The following is a 19,374-nucleotide window of genomic DNA, read 5'->3' on the forward strand; positions in this document are numbered from 1 at the left end:
ATTTTTCAAACATGTTGTAAAAACGTGCCATATGATGAAATAATGTAAAGGAGGGCGTGAAAAACACTCCAGAAAGGTTTTCTTTGAAAAAAAAATCATCATGAATTTTGGCGCAAAAAAAACGCCTTACTATACTATGTCGAAAAAAAATGCAATTTTTCAAACATGTTGTAAAAACGTGCCATATGATGAAATAATGTAAAGGAGGGCGTGGAAAAACACTCCAGAAAGGTTTTCTTTGAAAAAAAAATCATCATGAATTTTGGCGCTAAAAAAAACGCCTTACTATACTATGTCGAAAAAAAATGCATTTTTCAAACATGTTGTAAAAACGTGCCATATGATGAAATAATGTAAAGGAGGGCGTGAAAAACACTCCAGAAAGGTTTTCTTTGAAAAAAAAATCATCATGAATTTTGGCGCGAAAAAAAACGCCTTACTATACTATGTCGAAAAAAAAATGCAATTTTTCAAACATGTTGTAAAAACGTGCCATATGATGAAATAATGTAAAGGAGGGCGTGAAAAACACTCCAGAAAGGTTTTCTTTGAAAAAAAAATCATCATGAATTTTGGCGCGAAAAAAAACGCCTTACTATACTATGTCGAAAAAAAATGCATTTTTCAAACATGTTGTAAAAACGTGCCATATGATGAAATAATGTAAAGGAGGGCGTGAAAAACACTCCAGAAAGGTTTTCTTTGAAAAAAAAATCATCATGAATTTTGGCGCGAAAAAAAACGCCTTACTATACTATGTCGAAAAAAAATGCGATTTTTCAAACATGTTGTAAAAACGTGCCATATGATGAAATAATGTAAAGGAGGGCGTGAAAAACACTCCAGAAAGGTTTTCTTTGAAAAAAAAATCATCATGAATTTTGGCGAAAAAAAACGCCTTACTATACTATGTCGAAAAAAAAATGCAGATTTTTTCAAACATGTTGTAAAAACGTGCCATATGATGAAATAATGTAAAGGAGGGCGTGAAAAACACTCCAGAAAGGTTTTCTTTGAAAAAAAAATCATCATGAAATTTTGGCGCAGAAAAAAACGCCATAGTACTGTGTCGAAAAAAAAAATGCGATTTTTCAACATGTTGTTAAAACGTGCCACAAAACGTTGTTTTGTCCCGGCTGTCTGAAGTAGGTGAGGAGCAACACAAAAACAGTCCAAACGCTGGTTTCCAGAGGGTTAGACGAGTATTTATTTGAAAGAGAAGTTTACAACAACACAACATGTGAGGGGGTTAAAAGCAAATGGGTGTTAGTAAAATAAAAATAAATAAACAGAACTAAAAGTGAACTTCATGTTGACATTGATGGGCATTCCAACCAGGAACAAAGTAAAAGATAATCAATACGAAAAAAAACTCTTCCTGTTCACCTCTTAAAACCCAAAAACACACCGCAGTAGCACCCTAAACTAAAACTACCAATGGGTTCCCTGTTTTCCTTTCTGAACAATTCAAAGGTCCCTCTCTATCTCCCCACACATCCACCAACCACTGGAACACATCTCCAAAGTTCTGCCGGGCCAGCTCAGCTTCCCCTCAGAAGAAGTGCGCCACCTGCCAGATGAAGGAGCCTTTTGAGAGGCAGCTGGCATCGTGATTGGACTGTACTTTGGTCTGTTCCAATCCAGCTTCAGCTCCAGAGACGGCAGGCGGGACGAGTCAACGGAGGCCGGGTGGACGAAGGCATGCAGCTGAGTACAATCCAGAAAACAACAGAGGAGGCAGGCAGGCCAGAACAACAGAGTAGCATCGTATGTCTCTTAGAAAACATCATAGTATAGCCTTTGGTATGAAAAAACCCATCATATACATCGTATATTGTACAAATAACAAGTCAAAGGAAAGAGACATACATTGTAGAATTGTAGTAATTGTGGGCTGACTGATTTACTGATTATCAGTATTTTATTTTTTACTGATTTACGGTAATAAATACATTTAAAAATGGCGCTACTTTGGCTCTGAACCTTTATCTACCTGTGGTCGCTCTGTCTTCTGGAGTGATTTGATTGGTTATACGTCACGAATAAAACTCCTTTAACTTAACATCTGTAAACAAAACAAAAACGTATCAACAAAGTTTTCTGTTAGAGTTTGTGTTCTTCTAAGTTTAACTCCAAGATTTTAAATACTTTCATTTACTGCAAATGAATATCTACTCCAAATGTCTCACTAATAATCATTATCAGCCTTAAAAACCCACAAAACACCCCTCTATACTCGACCACACTTAGTACAGTCCGGTTCCCCCTTCTATAAATCTGCTTGGAATCTTCCACTTCCTGTTTGTCAAAGTGGCCTTCTACCTGGACAGGTTTTGTTGGAGCTCATGCAACAAACATTTTGGGTAACTGCACTTTAATATGGATGGATGACACTGAATTAGAGTGTGTTTTAATGAGACTGAGTTAAGATGTGTAGCTGTCATTAAACTGGAAATTATTTCTCAGAATTCACAGAGAAAAGTCTGAAATGTTTGCTAGGTTAGCGTCCCACATGTTCTTTGGCTCAGCTAAAGCTCTCTCCAACTTCTGGATCTCTTGAGTTGCTTGTTGTTAAAATATCTTGCTAGAGGTGCTGAAGCTTAGAAAGTCTGAGATGTTTTTTCAAAATAAGCTCATTCTCAAGTCTTATCTGAACTGTCCTCTTTTGTTTGAACTTTCCCTAAACTTAGGGGTTAATGACAGAGCGGCACATCCAGACTCAGTCTCATTTATGTAGAGATTAAACTTCAGTGTCATTCATTGATGTTAAAGTGCAGTTTTTGAAATGTTTGTTGCACATGCTCCCGACCAAACCAGTCCAAGTGGAAGACGATGTGAAGAGAAAGCTCCAGAGGATGAATATCACATGTTTACGTTGGAAATAAATGTCCTTTAATTTGACATTGTCATGCAAATGATGTTCAAATCTTTGAGTGTTTTGTTGATGTTGGTTTCTAAATGTTTTTTGACACTCTGCCCCAAAGATTAAAACCTTCTACGGCTCACAAGCTGCAACAATTCACACATTATCAACTATCTTTCTGACTAAACTAAGATAAAAAGTGAAAAACTGCCTGATTCCTGCATCATGAATGTAAATCTTTTTGGGTTTTATGACAGTAAACTGAATATATTTGGGTTTGACATTTTATAAACCAAAACAAGAAATGAATTACTGGAGAAAACGACAGATTAATGGACAAAGAAAATGTGTTTTCCAACATATATGGCTGAATTACTCCAACATTACAAGATACATACAAGTTAAATTCTATTTTATTTATAGAACGCCAATTACAGGTCAAAGTGTCTCAAAACGCTTTATTTTTCTATTTTTTTGTCATCCTTAAAATATGACAAAGTAAGAAATTTAAAGCTCTTGACTAATCCAATTTATTATTTGGTTTTTAAGAGATTAATCGACAATTAAAATAACTTTCTCCACTAAAACTAATAAACATGAGGTTCAAATAGAAGAAGAGTTTTTTAAATACTGCAGTCCCATGACGACAAGAATAAAAGTTTGTCAACAAAAAGTAAATCTGCTGGTGACTTCCATTAAAGTCCTAATAAATGATAATAAAGTGTGATACTAAAGGGTTTTGTGTGCTAAAAATGGTCAAGTATAAGATATGAAGGTTGAACATGTGGGATGGAGGTTGATAAAAGTTGACTTCTTTCATTTCTCTGGAGCCGACTCCATGGATTTTATGGATGGTGGTTAAAGACCTGCTCTTCTAGTGGTCTTACTTCTAGTCGCTGTAAAAAGTCAGTCCAGCCCATCTGGCCGATCTTCAACACCTCTTCATGACAACTTGTTCTGCCTCCGACCTGGTGGAAACTCCAGAAACTCGGGAAAACCCGTGGAGACTCGAAGACTCGTGGAGACTCGAAAAACTCCGTCGGGGCGGGGGGAAGGTGTGCGGTGGGCGGTGGGGGAGTAGAGGGGGGAGGCCGCCACCCACCTCCCCGCCCTACTCTCCGCCCTGACTCCACCCAGACTCCGCCTTTGGCTCCACCCATGTGGTCACTTTCAGGAACTACGATGTGAAAGGGGACGACGAATTTATTTCTTTTCATCTGATCTGTAGCTCAGTGAGTTAAGGATTTGCCTATGGAGCTGCAGGTCGCTGGTTCTAGACAGACACTTCTTAAATTTTCTCAAAATTCTGACAAAGACAAAGAAAGAAAAAGGCCGGTTGGCGGGTCTTGAACCTGCGACCCACCTACTTGGGAGTCTGTCTTCTTACTCTCCCTGAGCTACTCGCTCAGATACTAATTCGTTGTTTTTTTTTGCGCATTTATCATCTATTTTTTGTCGTTTTCGAGTGTTTTTTTTTAACTCGGAGTCTTGACACGACCGTTTTGTCTCAGGAGGCTGGACTTCAGCCTTTGTGCTGGAGGGTGGAACCCTCAGTTTCCAAGACTTTCCAAAGACTCCACACCTCCCGAGTCCTCAGGACCTGAGCTTTCACACAGTCTGAGGGCTGAAATTTTCTAAGTCCCACAGTAGGTTCTCTGTTAGTTTGAACCTTCAGACAGTCCAAGGACTGAAATCTTCTAAGTTCCTGAGTAGTTCTCTGTCAGTTTGAACCTTCAGACAGTCCAAGGACTGAAATCTTAAAAGTTTCTCAGTACTTCTCTGTTAGTTTGAGCTTCAGTACAGTCTGAGGACTGAAAGTTTTAAAAGTTTCACAGTACGCTGTGGACTGAAATTTTAAAAAGTTTCTCTGACTCTGATTTGAACTTTCTGATTAACAGAAGCCTTAAAAACTTGTGACCATGAGTCTTGATTTTCACATTTAGACCATCTATCTGAGTTCTTCTCAGACCTTCACCTGTGGGTTTTTTTAGAAATCCTTAACAAACTTTGATTCTCTTCACTGAACAGTAAAGTTTGTGGAGATCAGAAGGTAACATTAGTTTGATCAATTGCCTTCAACTACTAGTAGACTTTATCTGGAAAGCAGTTTTCTTAAATTAGTTCTTAGTAAATCTGTCCACAATCAAACCAAGAACATAGAAAGAGGAAATGTTTGAAGAAACAACTTGATGTTTTCATTTCAGACTAGAAAACGCTTTAAAACTTTATCTGTTTTTGCTCTTTTTGATCATTTTATTGTTTCTTCTGTTTAATTTGATCTTCTAAAGTCTACTGGCGTCTTTTCAACATGTTTTGGCTTTAGTTTGATGTTTTCTTAAATATTTAGTTTTGCTCTTTTCTCACCTTTTATTCCTTTTATAATGCGGATTTGATTTGAAATGTTTTGTCTTTTTAATGTTTAATTGTTGTTTTTTCCAAATGTTTTATTGGCTTGTTTGAAAAATTTCCTTTTCATTCCCAATGTTTAATTTTTCAATTAAATCTTTAAGGTTTTTCTTTTTAAATGTTTTACCACCTTTTAATGTTTAATTTTCTTTTTAAATGCTTCATTTTCTGTTTAATTCCTATTTAAAGTTTTATTGTCTTTAAGATGTAATTTTCTAATTAAACATTTAATTTTTAATTAAATGTTTTGTCTTTTTAAAGGTTTAATAATCAAATTCAATGTTTTGTATTTTTTTTAAATGTTTAATATTCTTCTTGTTTAATTGTATTTCTTGAATGTTTAATTATCTAAAATATTTTATCTGTAATTTTTAATATTTGTATTTGAAAAAATTAGTTTAATTTCATAATTACATGTATTGTATCTTACTTAATTATGTAATTCAATATTTTGTCTGTTTAATAGAATTTAATTGTATTTAATGTTTAACTATATGAAACAGACAAAATATTGAATTAGATAATTAAACAAGATACAATACATGTAATTATGAAATTTAAAAAAAAATTTCAAATACAAATACTAAAAATTACAGATAAAATATTTTAGATAATTAAACATTCAAAAAATACTTTTTAATAATAAACCTTTTTAAAAGTTTTATTGTATTAAATGTTTTTTCCTTTGATTTAATTGCTCTTTTAAATGCAATTTATTTCTTTAATCTTTTTTTGTCAAGATTTTAACCCCAACCTTAAAAATGAAATAAACCCTTAAATCACAATGAAAATACTTCTGTTGTCACAATCATGAGTTAGTCAATTATTCACTTTATCAATTCAACTTTATTTGTTTAGCACCTTTCACACAGATGACAAAACTAAACAAGCAAAGAGAAAAAACTACACTAAAACTATGATTAAAACTCAAAAACATATTTTAAAAAAAAAAAGATTTAACATGGTAATAAAATATGTTGTGTCCAGGGGATGGAGGGAGTTTATTGAAGCCTTCTTGGGCTCACATGGGAAATCATTTAAAATATAAACTTGATATTCAGTCTAAGGAAACTGGAAACTGCAGAGCGACAGACGAAGCAACAATATCTCCTGTTTTCTCCTTTAATGAGTCGACTCTTCTTGTGCTTTCAGACCAAAGAACTACAGACTCTTCACAACCTGCTCAAACTCTTGGTACAGGACCTCACCACACGGGTCAAGAAGGTTTCCGTCTCATTTCTACTCTGAAGCTCACCTTCTCCTGCTCAAACTGCTGACAAATGTTTCTGCTGCTCTAAAGTCTGGTCTCCAGAACTTCCTAAAAACTCTCAAAGTCTCTTCTGCTGCAGGTTGCTTTGTAGAACTGTTGCAGAAAACCTCACTAAACTACATGGAGGGGCCTCAAGATAGTCGTCCAAATGAAACCATACAAAAACCAAACTAGCACAACCCAAACGCTAAAGTCTCCTGCACCCTACCAGAGAAGCTCTGAGAACAGAGAATCAGGACAGGAACTCTTACCTTCTGGACAACCAACGATGGTTCTCAAACAAGAATACAGAATGTGTCTGACCAAAAACCTCTAAAGACTCACTACAGCCAAGATAAAGACACAACTCAGCTGCAGCAAATCCACTAATCACTGCACACATTAGCACCATGTGCTAACTGTGGCTGAAGAACCACATTTACCAAGACAACTATCCAGTACAAAGCCCTAAAACACACCAAGAAACACATTAAAGACGATTTTACTGCTGGAAGCTGCAAGCCAACGCCTAAAGAACAAACTAAAGCAATGGAGCCAAACCCGGTTCAGTGGTGAAGAGAAGCAGAGGAAATGTTTGCCTGCAGCCAGATAAAGCAGGAAGACACTGAGCTGCTCAGGTGTTCCTGATAACACCAAGCAGCCACCTGGACAGCCAATAGGAACACAGCTTACTGGAAGTCCAGAGGGCTGGGTTAGTGAAGGAAATTTAGTTTAAAGTTGAAGCAGAAAGTTAACAAAGAAAGTTGAAAACCACCTTCTGATACCTGAAATCTCTGAGTTTTCACACAAAGAACACCCGAACATGTCAAACTGGTTTCATAGTAGAACCATCATTGTAAAAACGTCATAGTATGGTGTGTTGCTCAAAAATAATACGACCCGGCTGTCTAGGGTTGCAGAGGAGCAACACAAAAACAGGACAAACGCTGGTTTCCAGGGGGTTAGACGGCTATTTATTTGAAAGAGTAAGTTTACAACAACACAACATGTGAGCAGAAAATCACAAAGTCTGTCTTTAGTTCAACTGAAAATATTAGTTTTTGTCTTTTTTATTGACCAAACTTTTCAGGAAGTAGATGAAGAATAATTGAAGCTCTCATGCAGAAGTCCAACTTATTTTGGATCCTTGTGGAGAGTTTAATCTTAGAGTTTGTACAGCTGTTGAGTTTTTAGAGTCACGTGGATTGTTTTGACATTTAATAACCAAGTCCTGAAATAATATTACAGTTGTGGATTTCTGTCATTTAGTCTGGACTAAACAAATAATAGCAGCATAAATCTCAAACGTCATCATGAGGAGTCTGGATTGAGGTTTCTCACTTGATAATGATCAAAACATGAAATTTAGGTTGGTTTAAAGGAATATTACACCTTAAATCTTTGAATGTTGACCTAAAAGGTTGGTTTCAGGAAGTATTCCACCTACAAAGTCCTCAAACATCCACCTTAAAGGAACATTCCACCAAAAATCCTTGGACATGCACCTAAAATGTTGGTTTAACTGAGTATTCCATCCAAAATCCTCAGAGACCTGAGGGGCTGGTTAGAAGGAATATTCCACCTAAAACCTCAAATATAGACCCGAAAAGGTGGTTTAGAAAAAATTCTTCAATGTAGACCAAAAAAGTTAGTTTGGAGGAATATTCCACCTGAAATGCAGACCTGAGAAGTTGGTTTGGAAGAATATACCATCCTAAACATCCTTAAACGTAGACTAAAAGACAGTTTGGAAGAAAATTCCACCTAAAATCCTCCAATGTAGACCTAAAAGGTGAGTTTAATGGTATATTCCACCTAAAATTCACTACAGTAGACCTTGGAGGTTGGTCTGATGGTATATTCCAGCCAACATCCTTGAACGTAAACTTCAAAAGTTCGTTCAAAGGAATATTCCACCTAAAATCCTTAAATGTAGACCAAAAAATCTTGGTGTAAAGGAGTATTCCACCTTAAATGTAGACCTAAAGGATGGTTTGGAGTAATATTCTACTCTAAAATCTTCCAATGTAGACCTAAAAGGTTTATCTGATGGTATATTCTACCCAACATCCTGGAACATTTACCTAAAAGGTTGGATTAATGGTATATTCCCAGAAGAACCCTGGAACATTGGGCTTAATGGTATATTCCACCCAAAATACTTGTACATATACCAAGAAGTCAGTGTAAAGGAAATGTAGACCTAAAAGGATTGTTTAAAGGAATATTTAAACAATTATTTTCATTATTTAATAATCTGTTATCAGTCAGAACCCTGGCAAACTTATTTTCATCAGTTTTTTTAGTGGAAGTCACAAATAAAGGAGCTCTTGGTTTTTACCGAGTCAAAAGCTGCTGTTTCAACACAGATACGTTCCCATGCATCCATAAACCTCTCAGCACTCAAACACCCACAGACAGGAGGCCGGCTGGACCGAGGCTCAGCGGCATCTTCAGACCCACGAGTCGGGAGTCGGTGAACTTGTTGGTCCGGTTTGAAGGCCTCCGTGTGGTCCAGTAGAAGTCCATGTAGTCGGTGTTGGCTTTGAACCGCAGCGACTGGCCGGCATCAGGTGGACCGGCTCGTCCTCGTAGGGCTCCTCCTGTAGCTTTGAGGGGACCACAGGAACATTCAGTAGCTGTTGGAGTTCTTCCTGTCAGGCTCGTGGTAGAACGGCTCTGAAGAATCTTGTACTTGTCTTATCTGGAACAATCTAACAGCCTAAACTGTTAACAGCAGTGTAAAGAAGCAAACACAGGCATAGATTAGGACTCAAACTAGATTTATTTTAGAAAACAAATCAACTTAGAGGCATTTGTTCACACGTGGCTGAATAGGAGGCCGTCCAATCAGGTTAGAGGTCTTCACTCTGTAGGTTGTTTGTTTGGTGAGACTCTTGGACCTCCATCAGCTGACGTGGATGTTTGATGGTCGTCTTCATCTAGTGCCAGATGATTCATCCATGAATTCAGCAGCTACAGACTGAAATGAAGCTCATGCAGCCGTTATTGAATTCCTGTTCCAGATCAAATGTTCAGAGCTCACCTTGAATGCAGCCATCTGCTGTCTGATAGTTTTTCTCATTGTAGTCTTCAATAAAGTCTTTTTCCTCATGTCAGGATGTGGTGAGACTCTTTCTCAGTCTCTGCAGACGTCCCTCATTGTGCATCTCCAGAGAAGAAACAGAAAAACTGGTCACTGCTTCAGCATCACAAACATGTATCCATGGCAACGGTAACGTTTCTCCTTCTTACCAAAGTTCACAACACAAGTAAAGATTTTAATGTAAAACTTCAGGGATGACTGCTGACCATAAGTATTCTGATCAATACTTCATGATCAATATCAGGACAGATGTTACAACTCCAGCTGTTCCATTAGACTGCAGTTATTCACAGAGAAATTAAAACATCACATTCCTCATGAAAACTAGATGGGACTTTTATTAAATAAAGTGTTGGTGAATAAACAGTGTAAAAAGTGTAAAGCAGCTCCATTAAATCAGGAGATGTGAGACTTCCACAGCATGGATCACCATCTGCTGTGTTGATTTATAGCTGAATGTCAGAATGAACTGAGATAGAAAAGCTGCTTTGAGCTGCAACATTACGGTCTGACAATCCAACACCATCACAGTTTTCATCTGGTTGTTTTGCTCCAACATGCTGTGAAGTTCAGTTTTTACCTGAATCAATACAGAGATTCTATTTCCAACCAAGACTGGAATAAAAATTAGAACATTGTGAGGTTATTAATGTAACTAAATCCTTACAAATGGAAGGATTTACTTCTAAGTTCTAATTCAAGTTTCAGTTGGAGCACATTGCATTCACAAAGAAAAACAGTGAAACCTTCATAGCAACATTTAATAAACCTAAAGCTTCCCTGTTGGCTCATTGGTGGAGTTTGTTATTGAGCATCTGAACCTTAAATCCAGTGAGACGACCATCTTCAGTCGAGGCCAGTCAGAGAACTTCAACACCTTCCATCTGCTGGACCAGATGTGGCATCATCTCCCTCTGAACATCTGAATGACAGCAGAAAAGACAGAAATCAAACACAGATCACAGAAATACAATTTATTCACTTTCATCATTTTATAAAAGTAGCATGAACTTTATTAAAACTTGACAACATCAGTAATGAAAGTAAATGTTTTTAATCTCGTGTTGAAGCTAAAGTTAAAGTCAATTTTAATGACAGTTTATCCTGAGAGGAGTGAGAATGGAGCTTTTCTTTCCTTTTTAGAATATTCCCTCAAAATATTCTGTTTATTATTGGCTTTAGAAGCATTTTTCTTTACTCAATACACCTCAATATACCTCAAACTGATGCACTTTGCGGGTTTGCAGATAATTTCATGTACAATGACAATAAAGATCTTCTATTGAAACATATTTTGCTAAAACAAGAACTGCAAACCTTCTCAACCATCTCTCAGGCTGCAAAATTCCAACTGCGACCAAGAATAATCTGATGTAGTTATTATTATAATCTTTACTGAACTAGCCCTGGAATTAATAAAAATCTCTATATGGATATGATTTTCTCTGATGGGACCACTATGGAAGCCGTAGTAACAATTAACTATCCTTTGAAGGGAAAGATTAGGTCTTCTTCAGGTGGATAAAAAAAAAATGCTCTCCCTTTAAAAAAAAATAAAAAAAACTGCATACAATAAAGTAAATCTCTTCTGCACTGCACACATACTACACTTTTGTATAACTCTGGATGTCAGAATAAAGGCAGACAGATCCACTGATCAGCCACAACATTCTGACCACTGACAGCTGAAGAGAACAACATCCATCATCTTGTTCTAATGTAACGTTCTGCTGGGAAACCTTGACGTTCATGTGGATGTTTGACATGTACCACCACCTAAACACTGCAGGACAAACAACCCCCTAGTCTCCATGGCAACAGCAGTCCTTGATGCCAGCTGCCACCCTCAGCAGGACAAACTGAAACTGCTCAGGAGTGGTCTGAGGAACACGACAGAGCTAAGCTGTTCACCTGAGTTCCACACTCCCCATATTCACATCTGATTGAGCATCTGTGGGATGGTCCAGGATCAGCCTGGTCTAGGTAGGATCCACCCTGCAACCCACAGGATCCACAGGATCCACAGGACATCCCCAGAGGTTCTGATGAACCACTGGGTCAGAGGAGTTTTAGCAGCATAAAGGGACCAACACAGTATTAGTCAGGTGGTCAGAATGTTATACTGTTATATTGTCATGCTGATTATATGATCAGTAAATGTTACCATCAATTATAACGTCCACATTGATCAGGAAAAAAAAACAAACTATCAGTTCATTCAGAAACTGTGGGGTTAAACCTAAAAACACAGACCTCAACAGCAGTTTGTTTCAAAGCAGAACACCAGCTGGTTTTCACTAAAGAAGCTTTCAAAGCAACAATTAAATGACAGTTTTGTTCTCATTAAGTTCACAGAGTCAGCCAAAATAATGTATACACACATCAGGAAAAGAAAAACTTTTATAAATATTTCATTTGTATAAGTACTTCTATACATATAAATACCTCTTTCTAAGTTTTATCAAATCACGATAACTCTGTGTCCTGTTGTACGATGTTTTCCCAACAGATGGCGCTACCCTCATGAATGGAGCACCAACAAGTGATGTCTACAACACAACAGAAATGTCTGGAAGCCAGTGGCCACCACTTTGAGCACCTCTTGTAATTGTAGAGGCCAAAGATAACTTTTATTAATCTTGTCATGTCTGAATAAATTTGGTATTGAAATATTTATGTAAGTTTTTCTTTTCCTGATGTGTGTAAACATTATTTTGGCTGACTCTGTATAATGGGTTTCTGACAGGTCACTAGGCAACATCTTTTTATAATAATGACAAACATACCTGCATTCTACAGGAGTGATTTTCCTCATGTGCAGGTAGAGATGTGTGAGGAGCTTAGAGATGACAGGAGCAGGAGTCATCCTCACTAATTCAACTTCCACCTAGAAACAGAAAGACCACAAACAAACACAATGATAAACTCTCAAACGTTCAACCTCACAGCCTCAAAATATCTGTTTAGGAAGTGTTGTGTTTCTAAATTCTGCTGAAAGCATTGACAGACATTCTCTTAACAAGGTTGTGTAAAAAGCAGGCTGTCCTCTGAGCTACTGAGAAATCTTCCTGAACAAAGTTTCTATGTGCAAATCAGCTCAACAAAAACTAAAGCCTCAGTCAGAGACAAATTATAAAGAACTTTCTTTGTTAACTCAGACTTTCTGCTTCAACCTCACATAAAAAGGGGAGTTTAACTCGTCAGGTGACTGAAAATGAACGGCTTGTGCAGTTCTAGATCCAAAAGTAGGATGTTTCAACTCATGTTTTACTACAAACACATACAGTAATAAATAAATACAATGGTTGGTTGTTAGTTTATTCACTATTAATGTCATTTTATATACTGGATTGAACTTGAGCAGTGGAAGAGAAGGAATTTAATGAAATTATGGAGATTCAGAGAGGTAATGTTACGCAATGTTAAGTTAAGCGCAGTTTAATTCAAACCAGCTGAATGTTAAACTTCAGTGCAGCTCAACGGGTTTCAGTTAACCTTAAAGTAAAATAACTTTTTTAAAAGTTAAAATACACAGCAGAGAAATACAGGTTGAGAATGTCATTCTAATAATGAGGACAGCTGCTGCAGCAACTAACACAGGTGTTCAGCGGTAAGTTAGCCACCTGTGTTAATTAGCCCGCTAGCTAACTTAGCCGCTTAGCTAGCTAACTTAGCCGCTTAGCTAGCTAACTTAGCCACTTAGCTAGCTAACGCGTCCGGACCAACTGCTCAAACACGACAAAACACAACTCTTCACAAGTCGCTGACTTAACGTACAACAAAACAACGCTACTAGTTAGAAGTATTTATCTTCTTACCGTGTTTTACTCCAAAAACAAGGTCAACAGCAGCCAGAGATGCTACCAGACGTGCCGACCATAGATGTACATAGACTAGATACGCTAGCGTGCTGTCTTCTATCTTTGGTCTGACCAATCGCTGCTCTCTGGCTCCGCCCTCTGAGAATCTTGTTGTCGTTTGGCTCCACACTTGCTGATGACCACTTCCGGTCTCAGAAAACGAAAAAATTGGCTTTTTTTCCGTTTCTGTCTCTTACTGATTTTACTTTCTTGTTATTCTAAATATAAAACGAAAATCAAAGCATTTTTAAAAAAATCGTATATCCCTTTTGATCATGAAAAGGAAAAACGCCTTGTATTTCAATTTTAATTTTTGTATTTTAAAACGAAAATCAAATAACCACTCGTTTTTGTTTTTCAATACCCGTTTCAGAACGGAAAATCCAATTACCAGATCCGTACACGGACCCACCACACACACCTTTGACACACTTCCACACATTAGTTGAGGAGCCATGAAAACCTGGTCGTGCCAAACTATTTTACATCTGGCGAAGCTCTCCAGCAAACTACAGCGTCGGATGAAGAGTCCAGCCACTCGTCTGGCCCGGATTCTGCCACCAGCGCGGATGAAGCCGATCTTATCGAAGGAATTGATCATTCCAGTGACATGTAAGTCTGTATTCATGAGAAGTTGTTTGTTTTGAGTTGGAGAAAAGTAAAGAAAGTATAATATAGATGTAACGCCGCCGAAAGCATTCCGCGCAAAATACGCATCATTTTTACAAGTCATGTGCTGCGCACAGCTAACGTACCACGTAACTTTTTCTGTGTGCAGCATTTACAATGTTGGGAAGGAGGAGGAAGAGGAGAGAATGGAGGTCTCCTGCTGTCCTGGTACCCCAGCGAGAGGTCGAGGGACAGACCGGCCTCCAGCCAGGAGACGCTGCAGCAGCCGCTCCACCAGCGAACGCTCTGGGCCAGAGGCACTCCCTACAGCTGGCTGGAAAACTGAGAAGGAACCTGACAGCTTACCTTCTCTGCCACATTTCCTGCCTGCCGAAAAGGAGGCCAGGTGTCCAGCCACCTCTGTCAGAATATGTGGACAGCTTCTCCATCAGACCTGTCCAAGTACTTGGACCAGGAGACCATCAAAATACTGTTTCTGATTCAACTCACTAAAAACGAGTTTCTTTTATTTTCAAATGCACTTTTTATGGTCTGACCATGGTTTTGTACATAAAATATGTGTGTTCATAAGTATCTGGCACACTTAGAAAATTGATTGCACTATTGTAAATAATTTGTTTTGATGTTGATGTCTATGGAGGACTAAAAGTGCCAAAATTAAATAAATAAATACGTCATTAAATAATTAATTAAATATGTCATTAATTAATTAAAATTGGAATTAAATATTTCATTAAATAATTAAAATTGGAATTAAATATGTCATTAATTAATTAAAATTGGAATTAAATATTTCATTAATTAATTAAAATTGGAATTAAATACATAAATGTGTTATTAAATATGTCATTAATTCATTAAAATACCAATTCATTTTAAGTAAAAAACATATTTCATTATTTCACTATTTAATTAATTATTTCATGGTCCTTGTGTTGCAGTGGATCATGAATTTATTTTATCTGTCAACCTCGCCTGTCAAAGTCGGTGGGCGGATCCTAACACCTGATTGGTTACCCTGCACATCAAGTCAAGGCAAATCGATTCCAGATAATGGATTGACGCAGAGCTTGTGAACACATTCCGATACACTGGGTGGCGCTATTCACCTCTACGTTGGTTTGGATACTCAATAAAACAAAACTTTATTAGCAACCGCTAAAGACTCGGTCCTCTTTCCCAAATGTTGATACATGCGGTGCAAGACAAATTTTCCTTTAGCATTTCCTTTAGCATCTACTCGGCGCGCCACGGCTCGTCTCGGTTTAGTTGTTTTTCCATTACATTGAGTACCACCTCATCGTGGGTTGAGTCGTCATAGCACGGTGGCCCGAAAGTCCCTTACCGTCATTTCTGTGCGACACAAACGCAATGCAACAATGTACATGGAGGCGATAGTACACCTGCTGCTCGGTCTGTGGCTTTCTGTCAGATTCAGAGTAATAGAAGAGTCGGAGAAAGCTGAGAGCGGCGAGTCGAAACACTCAGGAGACACACAGGAGAGTTTGGGAGGCGATACAGCAGTATCAAGCTGAAGACGAGGATATGAACGAGACGACATATGAGGGTAAGCTAATGCTAGTTCGCTAGCTATCGTGTATCAGTCCTGTGAACGACCCTGTAATGGCTGCAGTTTGTCGCTATTAGGTATTAAAATATGTATGCTGTGTATGTGTTTCAGATGCTCTCTGATGAGACTTCATGGGATTTACCTGAAGCAGCAGCACATGAGCCTGCAGTGGCACAAGGTGTAGAGGAGGAGGGCAGAGATGTACAGGATGCACTGATGCACTACGTGTCATGCAAAGTTATTCTTCTTGTTATACTTCTGTTTTTCTGTCCCCGGACTGCTATTGTTTTCTTTAATGCAATTCTGACAATAAACTTTTGTAGATGTGTCTATGCTATTGTTTGTTTGTGAAGGTTAGCAAGATTAAATAAAAAATTAAACGCCAAAACATTAAAACAGCTGTTTTAAGAAAATACCAGTTTGATAAATCAGTATTGCTTTGGTGTAATTCAGTCACCAGAATTATGAACCATAAAGGAGTTTGTGTTAAAACATGTTAAATCCCATTAAACACAAATACATTATTAGGGAATATAGAATTGTTTGGTTCAGACTGTTGACTCTTTTCCTACCAGTGTCTTAACAGACAAAATGAAAAGTTATGATGCAATCACATAAGTCACAAAATAGTTTATTAGTCAGCAGCAAAATCAAAACTATTTACAATGTGAAAAGTACAAACTGTGGTGGGCCTCTCCTACAGTGGAGGGCTAAAAGTAAAACTATATACAACTACAGGTGCTGGTCATATAATTAGAATATCATGAAAAAAGTTGTTCATTATTTCAGTAATTCCATTCAAAAAGTGAAACTTGTATATTATACTCATTCATTACACAGAGACTGATATATTTCAAATGTTTATTTCTCTTAACTTTGATGATTATACCTGAATACTAACAAAAATCTCAAATTTGGTATCTCTGAAAATTAGAATATTGTAGAAAGGTTCAATATTGAAGACACCTCTAATCAGCTAATTAACTCAAAACACCTGCAAAGGCCTTTAAATGGTCTCTCAGCCTAGTTCTGTAGGCTACACAATCATGGGGAAGACTACTGACCTGACAGTTGTCCAAAAGACAAGCTTTTTCGTGATATTCTAATTATATGACCAGCACTTGTAAATCTCAAGTCTATGGGAGGTGGACTCGCTCACACTCGCCGGCTGCCCACTGCCTACCCAGCTACCCCAACTGCCCCAGCACACCCAGGAATGACTGGTTGAAGGCAGTATTCTGGGCCATCTCCTCCCGCTGCAAGGCAGCTTCATTCTCTCTTGCCTCGCTGAGGAGCAACCAGATGTTCTCATCATGCTGGGCATGACTCCACTCCTCCTCAGCCTGCATCTCCACAAGTACGCTAGGAAGGTCCAATTTTCTGTGGCCCCCTTTCCTCTTGCCTAGACCAAAGACAGAAAAGTGATCAGAGTCAGCTTTAATGGCCAAGTAAGTACACAATATACACAGAATTTGGTTTCGGCTGTTGGTGTCATCCTAGGAATATGGAAGAGAATAATAAAAAATAAACAATAGAAAGAGGAACAGGGAGGAAAAAGAAATAGTAGTAAAATAGAACACAATATAAACAGAAATGTACAGCTAGACTGGAATGTATGAACACATTAGCAAAATGGTAATTGCTATAAACACAGTAGTGGTGATTTTTGTGTACAGGGCACTGTAGTCCAAATGTCCAGGGTGAGTGGGGTCTCTGATGATGTTTTCTGCAGTCCGTACTATGGGCTGTAGTCTGTTTCTGTCCTGCTGTGTGGTTGATCCTGAGGTGCACAGGACAGATTGTATGACTGCAGTGTAGAACTGGATCAACAGCTCATGTGGCAGGCCATGTCTCCTCAGCTGTCGTAGGAAATACATCGTCTGCTGAGCCTTTTTCAGGAGGTCCTGAGAGATTGTAGTCCCCAGGAGCTGGAAGGACTCCACAGCTATGATGTGATGTGTTTAGCCACCCGTCCATCCATTTTCAATCATGATCATGTCTTTGATACTTTAATAAACTTCTGGCACTCTTCGCTTTAACCAAAGCACAAGCAGTAACTGCTCCACCACAAACAAAAACGACGTGGTGTGAACTTCATTTCATCCTGTGCACATTTTGGAGTTGCTAAGAAGAGCTGTGTTTTCTCATTTTTATGTATATTTTCATTCAGTTTCACAGCTACCTAGTGACTATAAGAAGAATGGTTGCAATACTACACCGCACCAGAACGTAAATTAATTAGAGTGACTTACTTGTTAAATCAATGGAAAATAAATGCAGCTGCATGTGTTCTGTTTATGTGTCACTGTAGCTACATGTAGCTTTCATCAGGCGTTCCTGAGCTGGCTGCTGCACAGTTTGCATTTACACCTGCCTCAATTCTTGGTCATTGGTCTCGTTGTTCTGATCATGCTTGCAGGCATTTACACCTGTAGTAATAATAATACGAAAATCAACCATGCTCTCTGTTTACCGTGTCTTACCGGTGATAAGACGTTGCTGTGACGTGCTGGTGTCGGTGTCCGAGCTGGTGCTGGAGAGGAGACAGGGCAGCCGGGGGCTCCGCGACGGAGGTGGAGTAGGCTTCGCATGTGGAAAGGGATTCTTGAACAGAAATAAACACTCACTCTAAGTACAAGAAAAACACGGCATGCTGACTGAAGTATTAGCTTCTGAGAGCTAAACGTTAGAAACAGCAGCACGAAATACAAGCAGAGCACGGAGTTAGCGCCGATGGCTAACTAGCTATCTTATTGTCTGCTACAGGAGACAACGACGTTACTTTCTAAAAATACTTGTTTGCTTAAAAGAAGGTTGCCACCAATGGAATAAATGATGTATAAGTTTCTTGAAGTCACAAACACTCACCGTCCTCGAACGTCTCCAAAAATGCAGCGGCTGAGTCTCCCTCCTGTTGCTCGCCGGTGCGGTGCCAGTAAATAGCTTCCATTAAACCTCTTCCAACACCTCCTGGTTGACCCACGCCGGCCGTTGTGGTCCTGGGTGGACCGATAGTCACTTTTGAGCTTTTTCAGCTTCTCCCTACACTGCTTCTGTCCTCTTTATATACAGTCTACTGTATATGTGAGCGGCCATCCGCTCAGAGACCTCCTGATAAACTTTCTCCGTCCAGCTCTCTCTGTATTCTTTGGTCCGCCACCAAAGACAAAGTCTCGACCTCTTCATTCACCCACGGTACAGGTCTGGCTGTCACATTAAAATTATGAAGAACAGAGAGTTTCGTGAAGAGCAATGCACACCGTCGCTGTTTACAGTCATTTTTTAATGCAGGATTTTGTTTTCGTGCTGAAGTTGCTCTGTGTCGTCACTCCCTGTCCAATCAGTGGCCTGCACTATGTAAACGCCACATTATCGGCTCATCTCAGCTCGCTGGGAACCTCAGCCGAGAAGGTGCTGAAAATTAGTCCGTATGGAAACGCTCGCAAACAAAGATGAGACGAGCCGTACCGTGCCGAGTAGATGCTTGTGGAATCGCGGCTAAACAAAGACGAGCGGAGCCGTGCCGCGCCGAGTAGGTCCTAAAGGAAAAGCGCTCGACACTCTGAGCATCGCTGCAATTTGACAGGCTGGTAATCCACAAAGAACGTGATGTTCCAGAACTTCCCTCGGTATGCCAAACGCCCTGGTCCCTGTGTGTGCTCCTGTTGCACCCTGGTACCAGAAAACCGG

The 19,374-nt window shown here is 38.7% G+C and overlaps 2 long non-coding RNA genes across 3 annotated transcripts; one reads left to right on the forward strand and one right to left on the reverse strand.

The window, feature by feature from the left end:
- Window positions 1–9,284: 9,284 nt before the first annotated feature.
- LOC129350141 (uncharacterized) lies at window positions 9,285–12,527 on the reverse strand. Of its 2 annotated transcripts, XR_008603422.1 has the most exons (4): window positions 12,411–12,527; window positions 10,446–10,546; window positions 9,565–9,688; window positions 9,285–9,501 (listed from the first exon to the last, which is right to left on the reverse strand). It is a non-coding gene; the product is annotated as an uncharacterized LOC129350141 (long non-coding RNA). The 2 variants fall into 2 exon arrangements; XR_008603421.1 differs by lacking the exons at window positions 10,446–10,546; window positions 12,411–12,527 and having other exon boundaries at window positions 9,565–10,438.
- Window positions 12,528–14,887: 2,360 nt separating this feature from the next.
- LOC129350130 (uncharacterized) lies at window positions 14,888–16,014 on the forward strand. The gene is made up of 2 exons (XR_008603398.1): window positions 14,888–15,681; window positions 15,796–16,014. It is a non-coding gene; the product is annotated as an uncharacterized LOC129350130 (long non-coding RNA).
- The last annotated feature ends 3,360 nt before the right edge of the window (window positions 16,015–19,374 follow it).

Source organism: Amphiprion ocellaris, chromosome 12 (genome assembly GCF_022539595.1).
Source record: "Amphiprion ocellaris isolate individual 3 ecotype Okinawa chromosome 12, ASM2253959v1, whole genome shotgun sequence".
In the NCBI taxonomy this organism is placed as follows: Eukaryota; Metazoa; Chordata; class Actinopteri; family Pomacentridae; genus Amphiprion; species Amphiprion ocellaris.